The sequence below is a fragment of the Vulpes lagopus genome, chromosome 4 (genome assembly GCF_018345385.1).
Source record: "Vulpes lagopus strain Blue_001 chromosome 4, ASM1834538v1, whole genome shotgun sequence".
NCBI lineage: Eukaryota > Metazoa > Chordata > Mammalia > Carnivora > Canidae > Vulpes > Vulpes lagopus.
In genome coordinates this window covers 118,861,571-118,867,570 of record NC_054827.1, presented here as the reverse complement: position 1 = coordinate 118,867,570, position 6,000 = coordinate 118,861,571, and positions in this window count along the sequence as shown.

Below are 6,000 nucleotides of genomic sequence, written 5' to 3'. Positions count from 1 at the left end.
ACTGAGGTCATGATCTCAGGGTTGTGAGATCAAGCCCTGCACTGGGTATGGAGGTCAAGTGCAGGGCTTGATCTCTCTCTCTCTCTCTCTCTCTCTCTTTCACACACACACACACACACACACACACACACACACACACACACAACAAAGCAGTATTCAAGATCAAATCTTAGGAAAGATGTATAAGCCCTTTATGGAGGTAGTCTAGCAGAGTGGTTCAGAGCAGGGCTTCCAATACAAAAATGCCTGGTTCCACATGCATCCCTACTGCTTACTGGCTTGGGTGAACTACTTGATCACACATGCCTCATTTTCCTTATTTGTAAACGTGAGACAATAATAATACCTACCTCATAGGGAAGTCAGAAAGGTTAACTGAGTTAAATATAAAGTTTTTACAACAGTAGCTGCACAAATATTGCATATATATGTTTGCTACTATTGTTACAAAGAAAATTACAAAGTTTAATTGAAGGATATGAGAAAACACCTGAATGCATCTGGAGATAGACCATGTCCATGGATGGGACATTTCAGTACTAGAAGGATATAAATTTTCTCCGGGCTAATTGGCAAGGTCTTTGCAGTTGCAATGAAAATGCCAAAAGAATATTTTTAAAAGATTTTAGGGCATCTCCAGTGGCTCAGCGGTTTGGTGCTGCCTTCAGCCCAGGGCATGATACTGGAGACCCGGGATCGAGTCCCACATGGGCTCCCTGCGTGGAACCTGCTTCTCCACCTGAGTCTCTGCCTCTCTCTCTCTGTCTCTCATGAATGAATAAATAAAAATCTTTGAAAAAAATAAAAATTTTATTTATTTGAGAGAGAGAGAGGGAGATAGAGAGAGAAAGCATGAGTGGGGGGGGGGGAGAGGGAGAAGGAGAAGCAGACTCCCCTCTGAGCCTAACTCAGGACTCGATCCCAGGATCCCAGGATCCCAGGACCCCAGGACCTGAGGACCACGACCTAAGCTGAAGACAGACACTTAACCAACTGAGCCACCTAGGTACTGCACTAACAGAATTCTTCAATGAGATCTGAAAAAGTGAAAATTTATGTAGAAAAGCAAAGTTCAAAGAATAATCAAGACGATTTTGAAGAAAAACAAAGCCTGTGCCATTTGATTTACTTGATATTGACTCAATATAAAACTACACAATCTAAGATAGGGCATTACTGGCACATGGGTCAGATAGAAAGACCAATGGAACAGAACAGAGTCCAGAAATAGACCTCCATGTATATGGGAATAGAAAGGAAGAGGCAGGGGCACGTGGGTGGCTCAGTGGTTGAGCATCTGTCTTCAGCTCAGGGCGTGATCCCAGAGTCCCAGGATCGAATCTTGCATTGGGCTCCCTGCTTCTTCTCCCTCTGCCTATGTCTCTGCCTCTGTCTCTCTCTGTGTCTCTTATGAATAAATAAGTGAAATCTTAAAAAAAGAAAGAAAGAGGCATTATAAATCAGTGGATGAAGAATGAGCTATTGAAAAAATGATTTGGATGTTAGATTCTTTTATATGGAAAAAGTATATAATTTGGCCTCTACCTTACCCCAAACAGAACAGCATGTTCCAGATGGGCTAAAATATAAATATAAAGAACATTCTGTAGCTCATTGATACAACTCAGGAGATAGAGAACTATTTATCAAACAGGACACAAAAGACCAAATACTTAAAAGAAAATATTGATAAATTTCACCACATCAAAAACGAGCTTCTTCTGTAGGAAAAGAGTACCATAAACAAAGTTAGGAGAAAAGCAACAAATTATAAGATAATGTGTGAAACACAAACAGACAGAGGGTAGACAGTAAAATTATATGCTACAACAGGAAATCGGTAAGAAAAAAAATTCAAGTAACCTCATGGAAGAATGGGCAGAGAAAGAACAGGTACTTCATAGAAGAGGAAATTGCAAAAGCTAAACAGAAAGATTCTCAACCTTACTAGGAATCAAGAAATGCAAATTAATCAGTCATCATATATCAGCTCAGTCATCAACTTGACATGCATGTAAGTCAATTCCAAGTGTTAGGAGGAGGAATGTGATACACTCCTGTAGGAGCATAAATTGCTTCTTGATCTGGTGACATGTAGGAGGTTACAAAGGTACAGATACTACAACCCAGTGGTCCCTGTCTCCAGGTGTCCATCCTGGGAAACCCTCATACTTGGGTAAGAGAAAGTAGGTACAGTGATGTCACTGCAATGTTGTTTAAAATCCCAAAAGGTTGGAAACAACCTAAAACACCCACTAACATGGGTAGAGTTGGGTGGGAGAAATAAGAAATGAATTGTGGTCACTGGTATGCTGATAAATGTTAAACAACCCACTGTCTAGGGAAAAAAGCCTTAAATTGTAGCATTTGTTGATTTCCAGGATACAAATGTTCCCACCATGGCTAACTTCTGGTTACCACAGTGACATCACTGAATGCAGAACTGGGAAGAGACACACACAATCAGCTCCTGGTAAGGTCCTCAGGGTAGGCTCCAGGACACCATTGATTGTTTTCTCCTAGCATCTAAGATCAATGAAGAAACTGGGTAGAGCTGAAAAAATAATGCTTAGAAAAATAGCAATTTGCAATATGGTATAATCAATAGGATCATGTTTATATAAATTTTAAAATTACACCAAATGATATAATTTACATATATGCATTAAAGAATAGAGCATGGATGGGAAGAAAACAAAAATTTGGGGGTAGCATTTGCCTTTGGAAAGAGAAGGATATGAGAAAGAACACAAATAATTTAAGCATATCTCCACAGTTTTATTTCTTAAATTAAAAGAGCTGATGCAAATATGTCAGAATATTAATATTGATTCCTTTTGAATCAATATTCAAAAGGGGGAGGGGACTGTTAAAACACAGTCCAGTATCTTATTAACATAAATATAATGCAAAAATAAAATATGATCATGGTTATATAAAAACAGAACCCCCTTGAGAGTCCCTGGACCATTGCTTTTCTTTGTCCTTTAGTTTCACATTTTCTCTTCTGGGTAAGTGTGACTTCACAGTGGCAGAAAGCCACTGAGCTCGTGAGTGTTGGGCTGGGTAAGGGCTCTGGGCCCATGCATGCTGGCATGTCTATTTGATGGTCTCAGCACCTGTCAGAATTCTCAGACCGCCTCCACCTGAGGCATTATGACTAGACTAGGAGTCTGGGGTGTGGGTGTTTGTCTGGTGTTTTACTGTGAAAAGATCCATCCTGGCACTGTTCCAGGAAACTTCTATAGGATGAAACAGATGGTTCATGGTGGTGGCGATACTGAGAGACCACCCAGATCCCAGGGTGGATCTGGGGATCTGGGTGGTCACAGAGGCAAAAGTGGCAAGAAGCAGATAAATTAGTACCGGCTAGTATGAGTTGACTCAAGTTTTGGGTTCACAAGAGATGAATAAGGCTCTGCCACTGACTAGCTAGGTGACTTGGGAAAAGTGACTTGGTGCCTGTTGTTTTTGTCTCTGTTTTCCCTTATAAATTGAGTACTATGGTAGATTGCATTGTTGTGCAAACCATTTGCAACTCCTTCTTAGGGGAGGGTTGTCTTGTGTGCTCCATTGAGGTCACGTGGCCATGTGACCTACAGTGTCCCTCTCTGCCCTGTTGAACTCATGGGTGGTGGTTATGGGACCTAATTGAGGCAATAAAGCTCCAAGAGTAAACTCAAGGCCTCCATCTTTCCCTTGCCTCTGCCAGGAGCCCAGCTCGTCCAGCTTTGGGGCTGCTCCATTAGCCTGGTCCCCAGAGTACAGATGGCGAGGATCAAAGGTGCAGCCAAGCTGGGGGCCTGAGTGAGACAGATTCTGTCTGCTGCTGCATGTGGAAGGCTATTCATTAGCCTCCTAGTCCATTCTGCCTGAGACAGGGTGCTCATGCTTGGAGGACAGAAGGAGATAACGTACATGAAGTGCATAGCCACCATGTGGCGTATAGGGATGTCACAGTTGGGAGAAGAGAAGTCATACACATCTATAAACAACCTGCAAATCTTGGTGACCAAACACATCATATGTGTATCTCTCATTCACATTATACATTTTGTAGGAGTCCCTGTCCTTTGTAGTTATTCAGGGACCCCAGCTGGTGGAGACTCTTTTTTTTTTTTTAAGATTTAATTTTTTTATTTGAGAGAGAAAGAGAGAGAGTGAGCAAGGAGAGGAGCAGAGGGCGAGAGAGAAGCAGATTTCCTGCTGAGCAGGTAGCCCAAAGTGGGCTTGATCCTGGGGCCGTGAGATCATGACCTGAGCTGAAGGCAGACACTTAACAGACTGAGCCACCCATGCATCCTGAAGCCTTATCATGATGGGTGCTTTTTTCAAGACCCTGAGTCAGGAGGGAAAAAAAAGAATCTGGCAAACCACAGTCAGGCTTGTAAAGCTCCAGCTCAGAAGAGATGCAAGTCATTTCCCTTTCATTTCACTGCCCAGAGCAAGACTCATGCCTATAACCAATTTTAAAAGGAGCAGGAGTGCAAATCCACCCTTTGCACAGAAGGAGGAAGTCTGGTATGTGAGGTCAGCACTGGGACTTCCTTGGGGGCATTTGATGAATGGTGGCTGGTGCTGGAATTACTGTTCACCATGACCTTTTAGGCTGACTCCAAATGGGGAAAATTGGCATGTGGGACCATATTCTAGGCAGGGGACCAACATGCACAAATGCAGAGTCTGGAAGGCACCTGCCTTGCTGGGGACATTGTAGATGTTCAGGGAGCAACGGTGCACACAGGAAATTGGCCAGAGATGCAGTTTGGAGTTCTTCCATGAAGACCTCTGGATTTAGATGTTAGTATGTGGCAGCTGGGAGCCTAGAAATGTAGTAAACAGGAAAGTGAACAGGGTCAGCTTTCTGCCCATGTGAGGAAGGGGTGAACCCCTGAGTTCTGGTGGGGCAGAGAGGCTGGTGGGAGGAGGGTGATCTGTGAGCTCTGAGGGCAAGTCAATGGGACTGGAAGATTCACAGGACACAATCACTTGAGGGTGATGGGTAGAGGTTGATTCCAGTCCATCTTGAGTGGGGATGAGGAGGAGAGCCAGTCTCGGTTGCCAGAGAGGATGTGAGTGCCGCACTGCAAGCGGTGAACTACTAAAGTCACAGACAACGACAATTCATTTCAGGAGGTTTGAGAGCAACAGGAACTCTCCTGTATTATTTCCTTGGTAAACTCTTTGACATCAGCTATTAAAGCCCAGCATGCATAGACCCCGTCACCCACAATTCCTCGCTGAGTTACACGCACCCCACAGAAGTGGGTACAGATGCATGCTGAGACATAGCTGTATTCATAAGAACCTCCAAACCCAAAGCAAGCGAAGTGCCCATCCACAGAAGAAACTGCAGAGCATTTCCACAATGGAATATTAGACAATAATGAAAAAAGAATAAAATAAGGTCACAAATATGCCATTGAGGAGTGAGCCTCAGAAACAGAATGTTGAACAAAACCAGATCCCCAAACACTCATGCTCTGTGATTCTCTTTGCAGAAAGCCCCCCAGACAACAAAATCACAGAGTTAGAAGTCAAGGTCAAGATAGGGCTCTCTGCGGGGTGGTCAGAGTGGGTGGTGAGGAGCCTTTGGAGGATGGCAAGGTCTTCTTTTCCCCACTGGGGTGGTAGTTAAATCAATGTTTGCCCCGTGACAGTCCAGGGAGCAGCACATTTAACTTTTGTACGCTTTTCTCTACACAAACTAAACATCAGTTGAGACACAATATTTCAGGGACCACCAGAAAGGGCATAACTTGGTAAGCAGCTGAGAGGCAGAAGAAGATGGGGTCCCCAAAGCAGAGGGAAGGAGTGGCAGGGTGGCCCACAGGGTGAAGGCTGCTGAGAGGTCAGCCACGGGAGGAGGCCAAAGACTTGTCCACTGGTTCTAGGAACAGGAAAGTCATCCTCAATCCGGCTGAGACCAGTTTCCCTCTGGGGAGGAGGGTGGGATGGTGATAAGAGGCCAGGTTGGTGGAGGGCTCTAGCAGCAAGTGA